The sequence below is a fragment of the Condylura cristata genome, unplaced genomic scaffold (genome assembly GCF_000260355.1).
Source record: "Condylura cristata isolate star-nosed mole 26May11 unplaced genomic scaffold, ConCri1.0 scaffold00028, whole genome shotgun sequence".
In the NCBI taxonomy this organism is placed as follows: domain Eukaryota; kingdom Metazoa; phylum Chordata; class Mammalia; order Eulipotyphla; family Talpidae; genus Condylura; species Condylura cristata.
The window spans coordinates 19,488,617-19,513,807 of NW_004567129.1; positions in this window are offsets into that span (position 1 = coordinate 19,488,617).

Below are 25,191 nucleotides of genomic sequence, written 5' to 3' on the forward strand. Positions count from 1 at the left end.
ATCGAACTCATGCAGAAGTGGCTTTAGCTTCTCAGTGCTGTGCTTTAACCCGCTGCGCCACCGGGGAGGGCCCGGTTCCAAGCACTCTTCACCTGCTTGCACACCTTGCCAGGATGCAGAAAGTCCAGAGCCGGCACAGTTCTTCCGCGCTGTCCTACGTATCATGCAACTTCATTAGCAAAATAAAATCTGTGCTGAGGTGAAGAGTTGAGCTGCCATTTTCTGAACAAGCCACATATGTGGAAGCAGGAGCCATCATCCCCCACCCTGCATCACTAGAGTCGCTTTCACCTTCCCAACCTGCCACTATACCTATTGCAAAATGCCTCTTCAGGTCTCCCTTTCCCTGGACCGCAACAGCTGTCATTCTTCTTTTTCTCTCTCTAGGAATTTGATGACTCTAGAACCCTCATCTCTGTAGAGTCATATTGTATTGGTTCCTTTGTACTTGACTTGTTTTACTTATCACCATATCTTCTTCAAGTTTCACGTGTCAGCATTTGCTTCAATTTTTAGGCTGAATAACATCTCACTATTTGAATAGATCAGGTTTTTGCTTATCTGTTCAACTATGGATGGATAGATGGGTTGCTTTGATTAATACTGCTAGAAATAAGGGTGTATAGATATCTGCTCAAGACCTATCTTTTAATTGTATAGGTATCTGTTCAAGACCTAGCAATATCCCAACGACCATATGGTAATTCTGTGTTTAATGCTTGGATAAACCTTAGCTGTGCCATTTTACATTCCTACCAGCAGTGCACAAGGGCTGCAGTTACCCATATTTTGCCAACACTTGTTATTTTCTGATTTTTTAAAGATGTATTTATTTACGCATACAGAACTGGGTTATAGGCCAGAAGTGCAGAGCAGTGAGAGGATTCACCAGAGACAGAGTGGGAAGCAGGACAGGTAGACTGATGACGTGCACTGCTGAGGGGAGCAGCAGGCGAGACAGGAGAGGTCTGCAGCACTGTGTGGGTCAGCACCATGACTGGGGATCCAACTTGTGCTGTAGTGCCTGTGGCTCGCTGGCTTCATAGTGCTGTGCTTTAATCCGTTGTGCCACAGGGAGAGACCTATTTTCTGTTTTTATAATAATAGCTATTCTAATATGTGTGAGGAGAATCTTGGAGTTTTGACTAATTTTAGGGATGTCTTCAAGCATCTTTTTTATGTTCTCATTGACCATACACGCATTTTTTTTTTGAAATTTATTATACCCAATCCATAGTTCGGCAGAGCATCCAATATCCAGATATGAGACAGAACTGAGTTGGGGCCCCGAGATACCACTAACCAGCTATGTTACCATGAGCAATATTGGGGAGTCTCTGTGAAACGCAGTTCCCTTTTCTACAAATTAGGGATAAAAAGAGAAACTCTCATTGAATAATGTGATGAAGTAATGGCCATCAATCGCTCACCTGAGTCTGTTCCCAACAATAATACTACATGTGTGGGTTGTTATTATTATCAATTCCATCTCCACTATTATTATAGGGAAAATGAATTCTTCAATTGCTTTGGTTAGTGACAGCTAAATGGAGTGGAGATGTAGCCTCTTCACCAGAGAAATGAGCACTAGAGAGCTGTCTAGATAAAAAACAGTATTCACAAAGAGACGGGAATAATTTGCAATGCAATTTTCATGCTCATATGACTCTTCCCCACCTCTCCTATCCTTCATTCTTTCTTAAAAAAATCCACCAGTTCCAGGACAATGCATAATAGAGAGCATCTCTCCACTGCCAAATGTTGTGTGCCAGCACATGATTTACTTTTTGGTCTCCAGTTTGAGGAGTGGTTAGTTCAGAGGAAGTTTGTGTCTGTACTGAGCAAAAACTTCTGGATGGCTCATGGAAATGCATCCTCCATGCATTCTCCCCATGTACACTCAGGTATACTAATACCTATGAAGCAGTGCAAATTTCCTAAGAACCATTTACCCTGTAATTATGCTCACCTATATGTGATTATGTACATGTATATACAGTAGAATCACTAATTTGTAGGGATGACAAGCATAAGGAACTACTAAATGACCAAATGCATTTTATGTCAAAAGACAGAGGTAACTCACACAATGTGAGGGTTAGGAAAGAAAGACTATTTCTATATGGGACCTATCAGAAGTGACTTAATAGACTGTGAAGTCTGGAACGGACTTGTATGCTGGGATTTAAGTGTAGTTCTGTTTGAATCTATCTGTTCTCTTTTCCCTCTAGAACAACTCACAAAATTGCTGGGGTGGATATTATACATTATTTTCTTGCATGTTTCATAGTAAGTGGAGGGTGAGGGGCCCTTTATTTTAAGGAAGCCAACAATTCAAAATCAATCCTGCAGGGTCTATAAGCTGAAGGGATGGTGATATTCTCAGTGCTGGCGTTAAAGTTAATGGACTGAATCACAAATGAGTTAGATAGAAGAATAACAAAATTAAAAACAAACACATAAAAACAACCCTCTGTCTCATATATGACTCTAGCCTCACCTGTAGAGTAAAAATCTATCCTCTGATCCAAAGTATAAGCAAAGGATTCTGACATTTGAAAGTGGGAATTATAGAAGCTTTATGAACACTGCACCATTTAATATTAATACTTTCTAATACCTTATCCCACTTCATAGATGAGGAAACTGAGGCCGAGGGAGTGAATGTCAAGCAGAAGGAAAGGAAGGCTTCCAATACTGAAGCCCAGTTCAGGACTTTCTGGGCTTCAGTCCTTAGCACAACTCCGTTCCTAAACCATCTTCACTCCATAAAGCTTAGAGGTCAGACTCTGGGCTCCAAGATCATGCAGATGCTGGTTCTCATCCCAATTCCCTCAGACACTGCTAGGATCTTTCTGAGTCCTGCTGTCCCTGGGGACTTCAGGTTTTCTATCTGGAAAGCAGAAATAACACTGGTTGCTTCAGGAGGCTTTGTGACTGTGAGATTCGATAGCTCTGGTAAAAGTGCATTTTGCCAAGTCTGGCACATACCTCATGCTTTAACAAATACTGCTTCCACATCTTTCCTTTTGGACAGTGCTTTGGATAAATCAAGTCAAGCTTACCCTATTATCAGATGGGGATGCCCAGGCCACAGCTGCTGACAGCTGTTATGGTTTTACGTTCAATAAAGAAGCACATGGAAGGTTTATACCTCAGATGTGACTAACAGACCCTTTTCCTTTTCATTAGGCGGTGGCAGGCCATACATTGAAATTACAACCTGTCATCTCTCTTGATGACCTCTGAGGTACTGATTCTTGTAATTTTCATAAACGAATATTCCATCTATAGGGCATGTACGTGCCAATTTCAGAGATCAATACCATTCTTTGTGGTGATCATTATGGGAACTTGTAATAATGTTACTCCTCAAGTAGATGCTTGAGTCAGAGGAAACAATTCACTCTGTTCAGTGCAAACAAGCCTCAGCATTTTGTTGGGACATACAATAATATCAGCCAATCACACCTTCTCTCATGAACAGTCCTGGGTGCAAAGGATTCTGTGTTCAGGAGGACTGTATTTGCATGGTCATTAAATATTCTGCTACTTCTTTAAACACCTGCGATGTGTCAGACTTGGTGTTAAGCACAGTAACTATGGTCGGTGGCCCCTAGGATTACACACACAAATGCACACACAGGATGTATACTATATGCATGCATTAATTGACCAACTGCATTGCATGTCAAAAAGCAGAGAGACTGCTATTTGGGCAATTTACAAAAGAAAATAAAATACTATTTATTGTACACGATAAATTTGCAGGGATGTGTGGGACATACCAGAAATGACTTACTGGATTGTGAAGTTTGGGAAGGATATGGACAAATGTATTTGATGAAATGGGGAGTATTGAAGGCAGATGGAAAGTACAAGTGGAAGATGTAACTCTGAAAGAGTGGACAGTCCATGTACCGTGTAAAGTAGGAGTGGGGGCCAGTCTCACTTATCTTTGTTTCCCTGGCACCTTGCACAAGTGATTGTTGAAAGTTTGTTGAAGACAAGCATCAAAAAAGATAACTTCGATGACAGCCATCGAAAAAGGTAAACTCATGCCATTTGAAGCAACAGGAGTTGGAAGGGATCATGCTCAATGAAGTAAGTCCAGAAGGAGAAAGCAAACTACTGGATGGTTTCACTTATAGGAGGAACACAGGGAAACCATACATGGAACCAGTAAAACTAGCAGCAAGCTGTCAACTAGAGGCATTCTGCAGGGGAGGGAGAAGGAACAAAACAGGGAGGGGAGAGCACAGGAGACTGTGGTGATAGTTTATTGGTGTCTTGATGGTGGGAATTCAATGGGGACTACACCTGAGAGGACAAATCAAACATTGTACAAAAATGAACAGTGATAAAAGTATATAAGTAAAAATAAAATAAAAAGTGTTGAATGTGTGTACTTATGAATAGACTAACTGAGGTTGGGAAAGATTAACTTCCTATAATAACATAAATGTTTTAGCTCTGATCTCTGGGAAGCTTAGAGCAAAAAGAGAAGAAATAACAGATCTGCATCTGGATATGGATACAGAGGTGCATATGGGTATGATCAGAGATCAACTCAGATTTCTCCCCATTGCTAAAATGTGTGCTTGTCAGAGTTTGGAAGTACTGTTCTAATGGTTCACTATGGAAATATATGATTTGCGAAGAGCAAAGATGACTTCATCCCATTTAAAATAGAGCTCAAAATTCACTTATATTCCTGCCCAGCTGCTTCTGCAGGAAAAAGCTTGTATGTCTTTGCGCTGTGAAAGGACTATGGAACCAGCTGATTGGGAGAAACTTCATTCATTTCTGGTTGCTCTTTGGATAGAGAACGACTCGGCATAGAAAGAGGTGAAATCCTTCTGCTAACCCCATAGGAATTCCTCAGTGGGCCTCAATACCCGCCTTAAAACAAAATCCCATCTGGTGTGCTCAGCACTGCGGTCAGGAGGTGCCCTCCCCACACCTCTCACCTAGGTTCCCAAAAACACATGCATGGTGGCAGCCCCCTTCTTGAAGTTGGCCATCTCGTTGCTGAAGAAAGATCAGGCATTGTAAAGAAGGTACAAAGGAGGGAGTCAAAAACACAAAGGATGGAGAAAAGATTTTCAGGAGCAAGAAGAAATCTGACCAAGTCCAACCTGCTCTGAGGAAGCAGTGTTTTTTTGTTTGTTTTACTTTCTTCATTATTATTTTTTTTTATAATTTATGCACACTGAAATGGGGTACGGGCCAGAGGTGCAGGGGCGGCAAGAGGATTCACCAGAAACAACGTGGGGAGCAGAACAGGCAGATCTACAAAGTACACTGCTGAGGGGAGCAGCGGGCAGGTGAGGAGAGGTCTGCAGTGCCATGTGGTCACCTCCGGGGCAGGGACCAAACTTGCACTGAAGTGGCCAGGGCTTGGCTCAGCCTAGCTTAGCTTCCTAATGCAGTGCTCCAACCCGCTGGCCCCAACAGGAGGGCCCTGTTTTACTTTCTCAAAAAAGGAGAAGGCTGAGGTTGTTGCGAAATGTCTCCAGAGACTTGAATATATCATATCCCTCTGCTCACCCTCCACTTCTTCCTCGCCCTTTCTGCACATTTGAGCATTGACTCAGTAGTTTGTCCTTGGTCCTCCCTCCCGCTCACCCCCCCCCACACATGTGCTCACACATATACACTCTCTCATACACACATAGGCTGGTCCACGCAGCCTGAACAGAGAGCAGCAGGCATGCTGAGCTCAGGGTTCACGCAGGCTTAAACTTCTGAGCTGGAAAGAAGAGCAGAGGCTGACTCACTGTGGTGGCAGACTCACTGTGCAGTCAGTGAGGCCAGAGTGGGGTGAGGGTCTGGACCTGGACTACAGGTCTACATTCATGGCGAGTGAGTGGGGCCAGGGTGATGTGACTGGCAGCCAGAGCCCAACCACACTGAGTGGCTGAGGGACCGGTTCCAACAGGGAGATGCCGGCATAGCAGCAGACCTCTCCTGTCTCACTGGCTGCTCCCTCAGCCATGTATTTCAGTCGATCCACCTGTTCTGCTCCCCACTCTGTCTCTGGGGACTCCTCTGACCCCCCCCCCACCTCTGGCTTACATCCCCATTACTCTACACAAAAAAATAAATGAAATATTAAAAAAAAGGAGCCAATGAATGATTAGTGAATGATATGTGAATGAATGAAGAAATGAACATTTATTCATTCAGCAGTTTTTACTTATAAACCTTCATTATTAATTCACATGATATATTATATCTATTTGAGTCTTTGAAGGGTTGGAAAAATCAATATGCTTCTCATCTCCTTTCCACACAGCTTTCCATGAGGACGAAGTTGAGAGGAAATGGTCTTGGGGGGGGGGGCTTTCTGTGTCTTCTTCCCACTCATCCCTACCCCAAGATAGTTCTTCCTAGGGGTTAGTAAATCTCTGCTTATGCATTAAAATCCTAGTGTCTGACAAAGAAAAACTCCCCATGAATTATAATTTGGATGTATTTTTTTAATATAGGGCAGTCAGAAAGCAGCTTTATGCTGGCCGCTTAATTTGGAGGGCATTATTTTTAGCCCTGCAAAGGACCAGTGGCACGAAAACAATTAGGATCTTTTGTCAAGTTAATTAAATTTTACTAAGTGTAGTAATCTCAGTGGGCTGCGTTCACCAGAGGTAAAACTAATTAAAACGCAAATTCTTCCTCGTCTAATAAGGAGTTCTAACTCGGATAGCTGAGGAATGTGGTACGTACTGAGAGATATTCAAAACTAATTTATAACGAGACGAGGGCTAACCCTTAAATGGCTCAGTTCTGCTGAAGGCTCACTTGAGAACGCCAATAAGTATGTTAAATTGGAGGCGGCCACTTAAAGAAAGGAAGGCAGCTTGGCAAACCTTGCTGGGCTCAGGAGAAAAATGGATTCAGCTTAGACAAGCTGAATGGGGAAGCCGCCGGTGGAAATGAGGTGGAATCCAGGTTTTATCTGAAAAGCACTATTTTCTCCCCAGGTTACTTCTCTTCATTAAATTCTCCCAGGGCAGGCTGGGCTAATGGCAATTGCTTTTTCTGTAGTATTTTTTTTTTTCTTGGAGAGCAACACAAAACAAAAATATCTCGTTCACAAGGACTCAAAGCACCCCCACTTTCCTAGGGCACCGATGGCCCATTTTAAGAGGAGGCCCTGAAAGGCTCACAGATTCCCTCTGGTCTAGAAATTAGCAGAGTGTTAAGATGGCGATCCCGAATGACTCAGTCTTCATACTTTCTGCAGAACACACTGACACCAATTTCTACCTCCTGTCAAAAGTGCATGCATACTTGCAGTTGAGAAATTCAAAATGATTGTTGAATCACAATGGGCAACCTTCACGTAAACTTGGGCACACTTCAATTGACATGCTATTACTCGCCCATTGATGGAAAGTGGCACATACCTGCTAACGTTTTCCTCGTTTCTTCATCTCATTTCACACCCTGTGGTCTGGCTCTGGACCGGCTACCCCCTGTGTTGGCACGTGCTGCCAGTTCCTTTCTAATCACCAAATCTAATGGCTTTTCTTTGTTGCCACCACTTTCAACCAGATTGGATCATTTGTCACCGCGAGCACCCCATCCCTCCTGACCCACGCTGCTTTATTTAGTTCTGTGATACTGTAATAAATGCAGCAGGGCCTGCTGAGAATGAGCAATAGTAATGTCCTTTTCTCAGAAGGGGGCTGGCTGCCTCGTGCTGCTCAGTAGGTCGACCAGGAGTCTGCTTGAAATGCCAGGTGGATTTGGATCATATTGGATATCTATGATAGAACTGGAACATTTCCTTGTCTTATATTATTTTAATATTTGTATTACATAAGTAATGCATGTTCCTTGTGGAACGTCTAGGAAGGACAGACAAATAAAAAGGAAAGATGATGATAATCAAACTATAATTTCCTTCAAGTTTTTTTTTTTCTATTTTTCTTTCATGGTCTTAATGAAATGTATTTGTCTATGGTCATCTTGCCATGTCACTCCGCAGCCTCAGCATTTGTCCTTGTCACTGAATGTATTATCATGAACAGTTCAATAAAATGGGAAGTACTGGAACTTTTTACATGTGGCATGTCTTTCTTTATGTCTCAGCTTTACCTGACTATGTAATGTTGGACAAGACATTAAAGAAAAACTTCCTGCAAAATATTAGCAACTGGCCAATATTTAAATTTATCTAGCTGTGGTTTTCAGTGTGGATATTATTATTTTGAATTAACAATTACAGTGTTTAATGGTTCATGCTATTTCATCATGTAGCTATTCCATAATTTACTTCAATTAATACCTACTGTTAAATATTTAATTTCTTCATTAGTTTTTTCATACTAATAGTTCTAGAATGAACATCTTTGTGTGTTTATTAATAAAATTTTCTGCACACACAGACAAGTTACTTTCCTTGAAAGTCTACACCAATTTATGCACTTGCTAGCAATGCACGAGAGAGAGGTTGTCTCCTCTTAGCTCTTCTAACTGCTCTGGTGCCTTCAGCAGGAAGAGAGAGGGCCAATCTAATGCCACAGCCATCAGCAAAGCACTCATGACTCGCCAGAAGCCTTCCACTCAAGCCTTCTTCCCAAGAATCACAAACCTTCACCCCAGACAGGGTTCACTAACCAGCCTGTAGCTTTTGAGGAAAGCCCACTTTTTAAAAAATACTATAAGCAACTCTAATAAAGTCTTTGCAATTCCTAGCATCAATTCGTCTTCTCACTCTAAATGTTGAAACCATGAACATGAGAGGAAAATAGAGAGGGAGGAAGGGAGAGAAAGCGAGATGGAGAAAGAGCGTAAGAGAGAGTGAGAGAGACACTTATCGGCATAAATTCCTGCCTGAAATGATGTACACATGAGTAGATATTTCATTTGACTTGGTACATTTTTTTAAAGATTTATTTATTTGTGCATACAGAACTGGGATACAGGCCAGTGGTACAGTGGGTGAAAGGATTCACCAGAGACAGAGTGAGGAGCAGAACAGAAAGATATACTGAAATACACTGCTGAGGGGAGCAGCGGGTGGGTCAGGAGAGGTCGCCACACCATATGGGTCACTCCCTGGCTGAGGATCGAACTCATGCTGCAGTGACTTTTATATCTTCATAGTGCTTGGCTTTAACCCATTGTGCCCCCAGGGAGAACCCTGATTTTTTTTTTTTTAAGATTTATTTATTCATACAGAACTGGGGTACAGCCCAGAGATGCGGAGGGTGAGAGAACCCACCAGAGACAAAGTAGGGGGCAGAACAGACAGATCAATGAAGTACACTGCTGAGGGGAGCAGCGGGAAGGTCAGGAGAGGTCTGCCATGCCGTATGGGTCACCTCCAGGGCAGGTGGGGATCAAACTCATGTGGAAGTGGTTTAAGCTTCTTAGTGCTGTGCTTTAACCCTCTGCACCACCAGGGAGGGCCCTGATTTGGTATATTTTCAAGGAGACCTGGGTTCCTATCATGGGAGGATGACAAGGCACAATCTGGTAGAAGACAGCTGAAAAGTGAAAACACTTTATGCTCTATACTGTGGCCTCATCAATGATTCCATTCACTGACATGGTAAACTACAATGTCCCAAACACTATCCTAATCTCTGAGAACATACATAAATACAAAAAGTATTTTCCTTTGCAAAGCACACAGTCCGATTGGATGGCAACTCATAGAATAGGTTGTCTAATAATAATACTCTAAGTCAATAAGTGAAATGATGGGGAAATAGTTGAACATGAAGGGAGGTAGTCAGGGAATGATGGAGCAGAAAGGTACCGTATGCGAGCTGGGTCTTTGATTGTGTAAGTTTACCAAGTAGAGCAGAAAACACAACACTGAAGTTCAGGTGACAGGCCATCCTGGGGAATGGTCTCCTACAGTTCATAGGATCACAGTTCATAGGGTAGACATGGTTGGGAGGAAGTGGGATTGGCTATGAAGCTGAACAAATGAGGAAATTGTTTTATAGGCAGGGTTCACATGCCATTCTCAAGAACCAGGATTCTATCATCTATGTGTTAGAGGATCATTGCAGGATTTGATGGAGCTTTTGTGTTAAACAATTACTCTAATCTACCTAGCTATTTCCTAATGCATGGTAATTGTGGTGAAACAAAGATATTTTTCATTCATCTCAAGTGAAGAGCAAGGGTGCTGCTATCTGCCCCAACACAGTTTGTGGTGGGTGAATCATGTGGTTGACCATACAATAAATGAAAGTGAAGCTAGGCTATAAGCTAACATCTCCTTCCTGGAGTGTCACATGAAGGGAGATTCCTAGGGGATAAAAACACAGGCTTTCAGCAATGGAATGGCAATAAACTAATTACTGTGTCTTATCTCCTGCCTTCATAGAACTTCAGTCTGGGTTAGTCAACATGAAAATTAATGAACAAAGCAAAACAGTAGTCCCAGAAGGAAGCCATAAAGTAGAGTGTTAAATGATATCATCATACCCCCAAACCCAAAGCCCCTTTATTTGTGCTAAAGGTATGGCTGGATTATTGAAAAGGCTGGTGAGGGAAAATCCTGCTCAGAGTCCAGAGTTTTAGCACAATGTATATTTCTACAGCAGGAAGATTCCAATTCTAACATTGTGAGCTTGGCAAGGTGATTGACCTGTTAGACTCAGTTTCCCCCTGAAGAACATAGTCTTTTGGAATTGTATGGATCCAATGCCTCATTTTTCAATAAATATTTTATAGCATTCCTTTTATTATCCACAAATGAAATCCATAGATAATGTGAACTATCTACATAATTAATTTTTTAAAATTCAGTGCAATGCCCTAATTGTAATACAGAAAAGAAATTAAAGAAAGTAAGTTATAATAAAGTAGTAACCATTTTCCCTAAGTCTAGTGTTAATGTTATAATAGCAATAACTATTTCCCATAAGTTAAGTTACAACGCCTGACATGACACAATAAGAAGACATAACTCAGTTGTAAGATACTTATATCTCTCCATGGCTAAAAATACAGACTGAAACAGATGTTCTGTCCTGGCAGCATAAATACAGGTATTAATGTAACTGATACAATTTTCCAAAAGGTAAAAAAAAAAATTGTTAGTAACATTAAAAAAAAAATATCTTCCCCAACTTACACAGCAGTTGTATTCCTGAGCAATTCTGTACATTTTCTAATTTTCTAGAAAAGTGGTAGATATATAACACATGTCCTTATATAAAATGTGCTTGGGTCTAGGAACATATGATCATAAGAAGTTTTTAATCTACCTAAAATGTCTGATGGGCATTCAAAAGTCATATGGGATATAAGATAATTTTTCTTTTTTAATGATTTTTTTCTTTTCTTTTCTTGTTTTATTTATTTTACATACAGAACTGGGCCACAGGCCAGAGATGCAGGGATGGAGAGAGGATTCACCAGAATCAGAGTGGGGAACAGAACAGGCAGATTGACAAAGTACACTGCTGAGGGGAGCAGTAAGTGAGACAGGAGAGGTCTGTTGGGCAATTGGGTCACCTCCGGGGCTGGGGATTGAACTCGCACTGAAGCAGCTGCGGCCAGCATGAAGTGCTGTGTCTAACCCACTGCACCACCTGGGAGGGCCTAATTTTGCATCATATTGATTTTCCATAGCATTTCTAACCTCCATTCAAATGCCAGCACCCACTTCCCTAATCCCACTCCATCATATCCTCTGTCTTACTCTTAGTGGGAGATCACAGTCTTGCTTAAATCATGACTTCTGGATTTGTGTGACCTAAATAATCCAAAGGAACCCTCGCTCACAAGAAATCTGTATGTGTAATTCTACCAACTACACACACTCTTCTCCTCGACCCAAAATTATACACTGTGGTTATATCCTTCAACACTGCAGAATATGTCTGTATTTGGAGAGAGGATCTGAAATGATATGATTAAGATATAATCAGATAATTAGGGTGTTCTAATCCAAAATGACTGGTGCCCTTCTAAGAGGAGATTAGGACACAGACTCACAAAGACAGAAGATCCTGTAAAGGCACAGGGAGAGGAAGACCACATGCAAGTCAAGGAGAAAGTCTCAGAAAAAAGCAGCCCTGTGGACAGCTTGATCTTAGATATTCAGTCTCCAGAACTGTGAGAAATGAATGGCTGTTATTAAAATTACTCAGGTAATGACACTTTGTTATTGTTGCCCCAGCAAATGAGCAAACCTACTTTTCTACAACATCTACTATTACTATTATTGAACCATTCCTATAATCACTGATGCTCCCCTGCCATCACATTTTTAATATTTATTGAGAAAACTAGGTCTCAGCCCTCCCTGGTGGAGCAACGGGTTAGTATGCGGCTCTGCAAGCTGGCCGCAGCTACTTCAGTGCGAGTTTGATCCCCAGACCCGGAGGTGACCCACATGGCACAGCAGACCTCTCCTGGTCCACCCAGTGCTCCCCTCAGCAGTGTACTTTGTTGATCTACCTGTTCTACTCCCCACTCTCTCTCTGGTGAATCCTCTCACTACCCCTACATCTCTGGCCTGTACCCAGTTCTGTATGCATAAATAAATAAATATTTTTTTTTTTAAATGAAAACTAAGTCTCTGTGTGGACCAATCAGCTACAAAGAGGTAAAGCAGGCTTCAGACCCTCAATCCAAATTCCATTTCCTTTACTTCTATACTGTATTTTCCTTTCTTTTCATGTGAACCATGCTTGAGGTATACTAAATGTTTGGGTCATAAGTCTGACAGCTTCTGGATCACCATTAGGGATGATGATGACATGTATTCTGATTGTGATTGTGGGAAACTTGTCATAAGAACTTGGTTAACTGCAAAAAGTAGTCCTGAGATGACAGACTGAGATTTATAGACCATGTATGATTTACTAGAAGCGGTATTGTGCAATGGCTAAGAGGTGGTATTCTAAAATGGCTGAGACCATTGAGTTCAGCATCAAGTTGTCTGGGGTTAAATTTCAATGGTCAGTTTACACGTCAAGTATCTTAACCTCCCTGAGATTCAGTTTCCGCACTTGTAAAACGATAGTTCCTGTTTCATAGGACTATTTTGTAGTTAAGGTGAGTTCATTCACCTAAAGAACTACGAAAAATGTTTGGAAATGAGTGACTAACACAAGTTACCTAGCATTAATGGGAAACCCACCAGTGTCACCTCATTAGTTCTTATGCCAATCCAGAACATTTTAGCTTTTCTGATACTCACACCAAAGCACAGGGCAGTTTTGTAATGTTCTCAAGGTCACACAGCTAGTAAGTGGAAGATCTGTGTGACTCTTAAATCTTTGTTCTTTACAAATACTTGACTCCTTTTCTCAAACATGTCCAAACATCCTTTACCTATTAAACGAAACAAGGGCCTTCCTGGTGGTGCAAGAGTTTAAGTCTAAGAACTATGACACTATTGGCAGCCACTGCATGGAGCTTGATCCCTGGCCAGGGAGATGACCCACATGGCCCAGCAGATCTCTTCTGATCAGCCCACTCCTCCCCTCAACAGTGTTTTTTAGTAGATCTGCCTGTTCTGCTCCCCACTCTGTCTCTGGTGAAGCCTCTAACCCTCCCCAACTCTGGTCCACACCCCAACCCTTGTATGCATAAATTAATAAAATATTTATTTATTTTTTTAAGAAACAACATTCTCCCTTTTCCTTTCCCCAAACATCCTCTATTATTTTTGTCAAATAAAATACCTCTTTCAGAAAAAGACATAATATCAAGACCTGAGATTGTGTTGTATATGACTATTTTCTATTTTGTCACAGAAAACAGGAAAATGCTCATGGGTTAGTTTATTCATTCAAACCAGAAATAGCACCCTGCAGAATACTATTTGATATGCTCCACAAAAATGTGTAGATATAAAAGAAAAATTTAATCTATCACCTGGATTTTTCTCTTGCTATTTGGTGCCAAACACCTGAAGATATTGAAACATCTGTATGCTCAATAAGGAGAAAATATCTGTAAAAGCACCCTATTTTTTGTGTCGTTGACACATCCATGTCTTTACCAAACTTCCGGCCATTTACCTTAACCTGAAGGTCATGTTGTGGAGCGGGCTCAGCTGTGTTCCCATCGGAGAGCAGGGAATCACATTATTTTGGCTGCATGGAGGAATTGTCTCAATTCCCTGCCCTCCCCGCCCCCACTAAGCAGTGCAGGAATGTTTTCACTACCAGATTAAACCCAGCATCAATTTGAATCTTTGCTCTACTGCACTCGAAGTTCTGTGAATATTAATGGAAATTTCTTTGTTGGATGGTTGGCTGCTTAAATTCATCTGCCATTCTTCGGCAGGAGTCATTCAGGCAATTAATGTTGAACATGTGCCCACTCAGAAAGGGGCCAGGTGTTGGTCACAGGCACGCAGGCAGTCTGTGTTGCTAGAGGTCAGACTGGTGAAAACCTGGCACAGGAAAGATACAAGCATGCCATTGATTAACCATTTTAATTATAGTTTAAGTGCCAAGTGATGGGGGCAACTGATTTTTTTTTTAAATCTGTATTTAATAATCTTCACATTGCAGCTTTAACAAGCACTTGCCTGTGCTTTTTCACTTCTGGCAGTGATGTATCAGTGCAACAGTCCAAGGGACTCTCCTGGGTCCATTATTGTACCCACACTGGGAAGTGATGTGTCACTAGAATTCCATTAGAGCAGGGGATAGGTATGAAGATTTGAATGAAAAACCACAAGCCCAGGAAGTCACTGAGTAGTCACAGACTAATTTCTGAAGCTCTCTGGTCCTGTTTTCTGTTTGTAAGGTTGAGATAAAAATATTACCTACTATGTGAGGATATCTGAGATGTAAGTAACTTCCTAAAAGGAAAGCTCTAGGAAAAGAACCTGTAGAATATAACTAGTGAGTTCCCAGTCGCTATTTTTGGAAAATAAACCACTTTGGAAGACACATGAAAAATAAAAGAGCAATTTCAAAACAATTCCAGGACCAGAAAGATTAAAAAAACATCAACTTACTCAATCCAGCTATCTAAACGAATTTGACAGGTGCCGAAGGTACATCATGAGAATAAAAAGGTAGTTCCAGGGGCCTCTCTGGTGGTGCCAGGGATTGAAGTGCAGCCCTTATGAAGCTATGAAATCAATCTCCGCCCAGGTAGGTGACACACATGCCCAGGAGACCTCTCCAGTCTTGCCCTCTGCTCCCCTCAGCAGTGTGTTTGAGTAGATCCACCTGTTCTGTGCTCCACTATCTCTGATGCATCCTCTCAGCCCCTGCACCTCTAGCCTGTGCCTCAGGTCTTATATGCACACATACTGAAATCTTTTTTCAAATTATGTATTTATTTATCTAAAAGCTATTTATCAAATTATTTATTTATTTTTCAAATTATTTATTTTTCAGATCGTTTAAATTTATTTATTTATGGATGTAGACATGCAAGAACTGGGGTATACTAGAGTTGCAAGGGGTAAAAGTGGGGAGCAGGGCAAGCAGATTGACTGAAATACACTGCTGAGGGGAGCAGCAGAAGGGTCAGGAGGGGTCTGCCGCGTCACGTGGTTTCACCTCCCTGGCTGGAGATGAGCCCATGCTGCAGGGACTGTGGACACTTCATAGTGCTGCGTCCTGTTGTGCCATCAGGGAAGGTCCAATAAATAAATCTTAAAACATAAAAAAATTAAAAAAGGGTGGTCACAGGATCAGGCTCTAGATTAGAATCCAAGCTTGGTTGGTCACTGGTTTATTGTGTGGGGAGGGAATTTCTGAACTTCTTTGTATATATTTTCTCATCTAATATGGGTATAATAATAATCGCCTTCGTGTGGAATTAACAATGCTTGTCGTAGGTTTTAAAAAGAAGAAAGTGAATGCATGCACTAAAAAAAAGCCAGTTTTAAATAAAGTACTCAGATTACCTTTTTAATCATGTTTTTAGAATATTTACCAATTCCCAGAAAGTTCTTATCTTTTGTTGCCTGTATTTTTGCTTATAAAGTCAACTTTCTATAATGCTTCCCACTTACTCTTTGGGACTACAGTTTGATTTCTATAAGAACGGAGGCAGGGTTTTAGGTAGTTTTGCTGTAGTTCTTCCTGTATCGGTGTGGCACAACTAACTGACCACAAGGCACTTTTGGCATAATAGAGATAAAATCATGAAGAATATATGAAGGGCATTTATTTCAAAGAACATAATGAAACATGAAAATGCATCCTCCACAATCAAATAAAAAACATTGCCATTTTCAAGAAAGTAATATACCTCAGGAATCACAACATCAACTCTTTTTTGGGGATATGTTCATGGAATCTATCTTAAAACTCCCTTATTTCAAAATTCCAGTAAGATATACTACTGTATTTTCTATCAAGTCAGTATACATATTTGTTATCATCCACTATCTGAAGACCTGTCACATCTACTCATCACCGTATAAACCATGACGGGGGCTAAGATTTGTGTAATAAAAAAAAAAAAAAAACATGGGAGCACCGTGTCATTGGAACGAAACTTGAAACCAAGCTGTCAAACCAAACCAAACTGTCAACCAGCTATTTAATACTTGTCTTTCGTTAAATAGTTATGTGGGGAAAATGTTTGCCCTGAAAATATTAAAAGTGCATCTACTAATCTAGTGGCGAAGCAAAGCTAGGAAAACACCCTGTTTTCTGGGTCTGAATCAGGGGATTCTAGCTCCTTGGATAGAATACAAGGTGAGTATCTATCTGAGGAAATAAGCTGGGAGAAGGAGAGCCATCTTTGGCGTGAGGAGGTTTAGTCTCTAGCTGTCATGATGCCCAGTCTGCTCCAGCAATTGCCAACCTCTGTGCAGTGCTTGTGTCCTCTTGGAACACACACGATGTAGCAATAGCTGTGGGTAATGAGAATTGGCACAGTTTCTGTACGGACATTTGGCAATATGTGTCGAATTCCTTTTAATTAATGATGCTATTGCCACTGGGTGTACAACTTCATGGGTAAGTACTAATGCATGGACTGATACATGAAAACAAGATAGTCATCAAAATATTATGTATTTCAGACCCAACTTTTAACTCAGCACTATAAAATTCATTAGTTGTGTGGCATCTATGAAATGGCCTTCCTTTGAACCATTAAAAGTTGGTGGCCCTCCCTGGTGGTGCAGCGGGTTAAAGCACAGCACTAAGAAGCTTAAGTCACTTCCACATGAGTTCGATCCCCGCCTGCTCTGGAGGAGATCCACATGGCAAGCCAGACCTCTCCTGACCCACCCACTGCTCCCCTCAGCAGTGTACTTCGTCGATCTGCCTGTTCTGCTCCCCACTCTGTCTATGGTGAATCCTCTCACCCTCCGCATCCCTCTGGCCTGTACCCCAGTTCTGTATGAATCAATAAATAAATCTTTAAAAAAAAAAACAAAAAACAAAATACATTATAGCATGGGCCCTCCCTGTTGGCACAAAGGTTAAAGCACAGCACTATGAAGCTATCACAGCCACTGAAGCACGAGTTCAATCCCCTGCCAGAGTGCTGACCCACATGGCATGGCAGACCTCTCCTGACCCACTCGCTGCTCTCCTCAGCAGTGTATTTCAATACATCAGCCTGTTCTGCTCCCCACTCCATCTCTGGTGAATCCTGTCACCCCCCTTCCCACCTCTGACCTAGTTATATATGCATCAATAAATAAAATCTAAAAAATCTAAAAAAGAAATGCCATAACATAGGAACACTTAGAGACATGGGGTGATAGTCACAATGCCATCCTAAGAAATGAACAAGAAACTTTTCTATGGAAAGCAACTCTCAGGACTATAAAAGGAAATACTACCTCAGAAATAAACAGTGGTTCTCTGTTGTAGAATGTTTTTGTTTGTTTCTTTGCTTTGTTTTTGCATTTAATTTGTTTCTTAGGATTAATTCAAAAGAGCAAGGAATGCATTTCAAAGCTATTTTGGAATTCCTTTGTTGTAATTCAGTCGCTCCCTGTGACACAGGTAGACTGGGTGACAAGAATTTCTCTAGTCTCCTCTCCCCATGTTGCTATTTAATCCAGGCCTCAGCACCCCTGCCCTGCCATCAAGGGTTGCTTTGTGAGAGGCCTCTGGGTAGATTCCACTCTGTCATGGAAAGCAGCCTGAGCTGAACTGGGTACCTTCACACCCATATGAGTGGATGTTTCTGTTTAAAGATATATTAACGCATACAAGAACTGGGGTACTGGCCAAAGGTGCAGGGGGTGAGAGGCTTCACCAGAGACAGAGTAGGGAGCAGAATAGGCAGGCCGATGAAATACAAGGCTGAAGGGAGCAATGGGGGAGACAGGAGAGGTCTGCTCTGCCATGTGGGTCACCTCCCTGGCCAGAGACCGAACTTGTGCTGCAGTGGCTTCAGACAGCTTCATACTGCTGGGCTTTACCCCCTTGCTCCACCAGGGAGGGCCAGCAGCAGGCACTTTAATGTCACAGTTTATCTGATCCTGAGGCTCAGAGGCAGCATCAGGGCAAAGGTTGGGCTAGCAAGATACTTAGGGAACAAAACATAAGGAGACTGGTAGAGCTGTGCTTTCCTTCTTGAACCCCTCATCCCCTCCCCTTGCAACACCCTAGCTCTGGCCCCACTGAGAAAGGTAAGGTAAGTTCTCGAAGTCATGGCACTCACAGGGGTTGAGTTTAGGATTATCTAAACTAATCACAAATGAATCCAACTAATCCTTGAATCCCATGTCTTTCCCAAATATCAGTCTAGGTATTAAAAAGCTGAGTATATGCCAACTTCTTAGGGTGTGTGTGTGTGTGCTTACCATGATGCTGTAGAATTCTTCATACTTAAAAACAATAAGATCATATATTTGATCAAACAGCACAGTGATCAAACAGGAGCAATCGCCCCATTTCACAAGAGAGCACTTCCAGGCACCTCCAAGGGTCCAGCCAAAACTGACATGCTTGGGCAAAGGAATGTGAAATACAAGAGGTCCCTCAGCAGTTCATGGGCCCTGGCGCCCATCACTGGCACTCAAGACTAATGTAATTCCACATTGCATCTTCCCCATCTGAGCTGAGGTCTGGGTTCACAACCTCGTCAGGACCACTGGACAGCCGATTAGCAGGTCACTGTGGCAAACCACAGTGTGGCAGGAATGAAGTCAAATGGCTTCCACTTCATTTTATTTTATGGTGGAAATACAATCAGAAAGGTGTGTGGCTTCCCCTTATATCTCCCCGACCTGGGATGGTGTTTCAACACCTGGCAAAACAGAGCCCAACCTTCCAACTCTAGTGGATGGTCCCTGAGGCAATTTCATGGTAAAGCGTCACTGGGCTGCACTCAAACAATGGGTGGTTCTGTTTTATGTAGGACCCAAAGTAGACAAATACCTAACGCCTAAAAGGTTTGTGCAGGAGCAGAGAAAAATTCCAAAAGGAAAACAAACTAACAAAAAAAGCCCACAGTGATTTTTAAGTCATTCACATATTCAGGAAGCACTTAATACGTATTTATGTGCCAGATGCTAGGTATAGTCTGACTTCATTGACTCCTCATGTACAGTGAGGTCATCACCAATTACTATTCTCCTTTTCCTGATGAGGAAACGGAGACTTCTGGAGGTGATAAGTTTCACTTACGGTTCCAGTCTGTAGGTACTGAAACCATGATTCAAAATTGCATCTGGTGTTCTTTTGCTGCCTTGCGAACACTTGTGCAAGTGAATTGAATTTAATTGAATTACGGTGCTGCTCTCACACGTGATTAATACATGCTGGCTGAGTGAATGGTTAGTAACTATATTTATACCTTGTATCCATAAATTCAATATATGTTGTGCCAAGGGAGATGCCTCAATGGGGAGATGACAGTTAACAAGGTCATTTTCTGATACGGAAAATACATAAATGTGGACGTGGCTCTTGCACTTAATTTCCCTACTGCTTCTGCAATGGATATTTGCCAGCTGACAGAGAGCTGTTGCTCTTTGTTATCTGAAGGTGCCATATCATCTTGGTTGCATACAGTGCAGAATGAAGAGGGCAGATTAATCCCCCTGGAAATTTGCTCACATCTCCCTAGAAATGGAAAATGCTAAGGCAGTCAGAGAAATCTTGCCCTTCCTGACTCTCACTTGCTCTGTGAATTCTGATAACTCACTTCCTGACTCTTGGTTTCCTTTGCTGTAAGGCAAAGGGCTAGAACTCAATTTTTTCTCAGATTATTGCCACCCTTGAAATTACAGGCAATCTTTTATATCCTTAACATTTAGGCGCTGATAATAAGTATGTGGTCCTATATCAGCCACTTGACTAGGTCCTTGTAAAACGTTGGTATCCCTTAATTCTACAGTGCATATATATATTTTTTAAAGGACAGGCTTATTAAGAGAAGGCGACAGAAAAAAACACATGCTTAGTTGCCATTATGGTGGAGATACGGTGACATTTCAGCAGACCTGAGTCAATATAGTCTTTTTGTCCATCCTGTGACCATATCACCTTTTATCTGCCCAAGCAATGATAATCCTCAGTGTCCTCCTACTGATATGTGACATATGAGGGACCCTAATGGCTTAAATGATCTGTTATAATCTGACCCCACCTACTTCTCCATTCAGCTCATTTTATAATATCACAGGACCTTAATATTTTGCCTGTTTGACCTTATTAGATATATACATGGCCAATTAATGCCTAACCACCGCTCAGATCTCCATTAAATTGTTCTTATTTGTGCCTGAGATATGTTTTCATTGAACCTTTAGTTTTTCACCTCACCACTACCTCTTAATATCAGATAACTTTTACAGGTACTTTTTGGGGTTGCGTTGCTAAATACTCATCTGCCTCTCTAGACTGTGACCGAGTTTGCCCAGTCAGGCATGTCCAGTGCCCAGTACTATCCTGGACAGTTTTCAGAAGACAAGTGTTGTGAGTCAAAGCTCTTTCATTGGTTACTAGAGTCCAACTACATTGTCAGTGTTTTATACTCTGAACAGGGACAATTATTACCTCTCCCAGGGTTTTGTGAGGACTAATGAAGCAGTGGATTCTTCAAAATACAGAAGCACTATAGGAATCTCAGACATTGCTAACATTTTTTATTTCCTAAGGATAATTGTGATCCTGGGTGGCTTATAAGAGCAATTCACACAGAGCACCCTGTTGGCTTAGGGACAATGATGATATTATTAATATATAAAGTATTTGTGATTTTGCTGCATGTTCCAAAACCACTACAATCGCATAATTATGTAACCCTTTTCCCTAGGTTGCATAAATATGCTGATTTCTCTTGAACTTTCATTTATAAGTTTAAAGAGCGCTACACAGTATAGCCCAGAGATATGATAGCTTCCTTTATAGATGGATGACTGATTGCCGCCTACTTAGAAACTTAAAAATGACATCAATAGTCATATGAATTTTCTTTCAAGGAATGGTGAGGGTTAATTATATTTCAAGTCAAATCAAAGAATTTGCCAGTGTCAATCGATAACACTTGTTAAATAGATACAGATAACATTTGTTAATGGATAAAACACTACTACTGACATTCAAGGCATGTTTGTATGAAGGCATGAGTTCATCACAATGTTTTTTCCCCCTTGGCTAATTTGAATGGACATATAAGAAGAATATTAGAAGAAGAATTTGTCCTTCTTGTTTCAGGAACAAATGTTATATACTCACATATGCATGCATGTTCAAAACTAACATATTTAGTGAGAAAAAAGTATATAGCAAATATCAACAAATAAATATTATGTGAAACCCATGGATTACAGTTTCTATAAGAGGGCTGAGTGTTATATTTCATAGGAAATTAATCAGGGGATTGAATTTCTTTCTTTCAAGTTCCGGGAATACTCCTTGCTAAATGTACATACTTTGTTTTTTCAATATTCTTTTGTTTCTTTCCTCCCTGAGAGGTGTTATACCCGAATAGAGATCATTGAATCCCTAGCCTGGGTGTAACTCTTGGGTTTTCCCCTTTATGGGGCTCTGACAAAGACACATTATTTAATGCCACCAAATTTGTTTTCCTCACTTGAAAAATTGGATTAAAGTTATGATCAAACCTCAAGGGAGTTCTTGAGGTTCAATATATGATTACATATATTGAACAATTGGAGAAGCATTTAAACATTTTTTTAACCTCATTCTCTTGACTCAAATGCATGTTTTTTTTTTTTTTTTGGGGGTGTGGATGACTTTTCCTTAAACTATTTTATTGCTGGCAAGAAACGATTTAATTAAAAATTAAAGTCAGAAAAGTTTCCCCTGGGATTCAAAGTACTCCTGTACTTCTCAGCATAAAATGTTGGCTTCTAGACAAGAGTATTGATGAAAAGAATTTGTTCTTACTAGAACAACTCAGTGAGGACCACTTTTCAAGAGGTGAGCTGTAACCTTTTGTTCTTGATTATATATTTTTAGTTTCACAGTTTCCACTTTGAAACATACAGTTCTGAAATTAGGGAATACAAAATCTTTTAGGGGGTTACAGACATTTACATGTCCTTGGAAGATGTCATCTGAATGCATTTGAAGAATATCATTGAATTCTGGAATCACTGTTCTGAATTCTAAAATATTAAAAGGGTAGTGGGCAATGAAGGTCCCCTCTTCTAGCCATCTTTACACAGACACTGCCAGTCTGGGTCTCTGTGACTTTCATTTTCAAGGTCAGTATGGTAGACCACTTCCATCTTTTTTGAGTGGACACATTCTACTTTTATGTGGGTCTATGAACCTGGTTATAATCAAGTCTTGTCCAGACAGCTTGTGATCTAAATCATGATAAGTTCTTCAGACAGGCGTGCTAACATTCCCCTTACAAGGCTAGCCACTCCATAAAATTTGTGGTTTAGGGAGCATCTTGGGAGTAGCCCCCAAGGGCTAATAACCAATAGCATAGCCAGTTTATGAATCCTTATCATTTGGCTTCATTTTCCAAGCTCTTTCCCTACTCCACACCACCTCTTCTGAGCTCAGACACCAAATAAGGGCATGAAGCTTTATTTCCTAGCTTTTAAATGTGCTTTTGGGGGGCCTGTGTGAGAAGCAGCAGGGCCGGATGTGCCAGGTGGTGGGGTCCTGGAGTCTGTCTGTTGACCTATTAACACACCTGAATATTGGTTTCCTTTTTTAATCTAACACCTACTGCCTAGGTAACGTTATTATTAATTCCCCCATTCTACAAATAGATCTCGAGCCTCTGAATGAGAATTTTCTCAGCCGAGAATTTTCTCAGGTCTTTATCTTCTTACAGTGTCAGGACAAAGGGTGTTGAAGAAGTTATATCTACAGAGGGAACTATTAGAAAATACTCAGTTCTCTTAACCCTTCTTCATGACTTGGTACAAGTGTTCTTAAAAGTTTGCAGGAACTTATATAGTTTCAGGTTGACATCGCCTGGTAATTGTGTTTCTTTCATTTTCAATAGGATACATGTGGTCATAAATGGTGATATGGGGGGTTTCACAAATGCTCAGCTTGTTCTAGCAAATACATATAGTTCCATCAAATTATTGAAGCTTAAACGTTAAAAAAAATAGAGGATTTAAAGTGTATTTTGTGTAATTTAAGTTTTATTCAGAACTCAAGTTCCCAAATTCTTGAGTCTCTGTCTTAAATCTGTAAGGTTGAAGCAGGAATAGAATTAACACCTACTGTTCCTCGCTTTCTATCTCCTCTATGTTGATGCCTCCTAAGGTTAACAAACTCATTTTCGGGTCACAATCTCAATGTAAGTTCACGAAGATAAAGTGACAAGACATTTTTCAATGCAAAGACTTCAAAAATGAAATTAATTGACTTTATCCATAATTATAAAGTTTCTAAACCTCACAGAATTGTTGCAAGGACTAAATACGTAAACCTATGTCAAGTACTATAGCAGTTCTGCCACAGAGATTTTTAGCTGTATCATTACTTCTGTTCAACATTAAGTTCTGGCTTTTTGACAAATGTAAGTTAATGCTAATTTCCACATCCCCAAATCTAAATTAATAATTCTATTTGGCCAACAGCCAAATCTTAAACAACAAAGCAGAATCATCACTCTTTTTTATTTTTTAAACTATGATCAGCTTCACTCTTCGATCATTAATAAGAATGAGAGTGACCTTGTTTCTAGTGTGCAGTTTGGTATCAGTGGGCTTCTTGTAAACCATACTAGAATACAAACTCATGCCATTTGCAGCAACATGGATGGAGCTGGAAGGAATCATGCAAGCCATAATTAGTCAGGAAGAAAAAGATAAACACTGGAAGGTCTCATTTATATGCAGAATAGAGAGAAACCAAACTAACAATCTGGCCATAGAACTGAGGCATCCAGCAAAGAAGCGGGACTCTGAACACGTGGGAATATGGTGATGGTTCACTGGTGATATGGTGGTGGGAGAACTATGAGGCCTACCATGATGTGAGAAAAATGTAATTACAAATAAAAAAAAGAACATGCTTTCTCATGGATCACACCACGTTTAATAATTCCTGATAGGACATGGGAAAACAAGATGATTCAAAAGAGATGCTAGTTTTTTCCCCTGACATTCCAATTGTTTTTTGTTACAATGAAACCACTGAGCTCATTCTCAGATTGCCCAGGACTTCAGTAGAGGGCACCTTGGTAAATTTCAAATCCCCTGTCTCTAGCTACACTCTAGTCTGTAATTTTGCAAAAAAAGAAAAAAATGTCCCACTGATCTTCCTACATTCGTTCTTTCTTCCCTCTAAGACATCTTGCCTCATTTGTCTTGTGCACTGGTGATAGCTTTAAGACACACATTGGAGCACATCAATGCTTAGAATCCTCTATTGTTACCCACTGCCCACATTAAGAAATGATATGGAAAGCTCCAGACATTGGCTACTTTTTCTTATTCCTACATCTTACACCTCTGTATGACTAGGTATAGAGAAATACTTAGGTTTCTCTAAACACTTCCAATATGTAGGATGCAGGTATTGGAAGATCAGGTTTAGCTGTAGATTTTCTACAACTGATATTGCAGAACGCTTAATTAGCAGTAAAATGGGGGTGGTATTATATGTCACAGTGTGCTTCTCTGAGGACTGCAATAATATATACAAAACAGAATAAATAGTACATCATACATTCATGTGAAGAAAATTAGGTAGTAGTAAATAATAGTAAGGTGTGAAAGATCTCTCCAGTTTTCCTTGTTTCATTGACCAATTACAATTTCCAGTACTTGCTGTTTACTAGAACGTCAATTATGTCACTGTTAAAAAATATTAG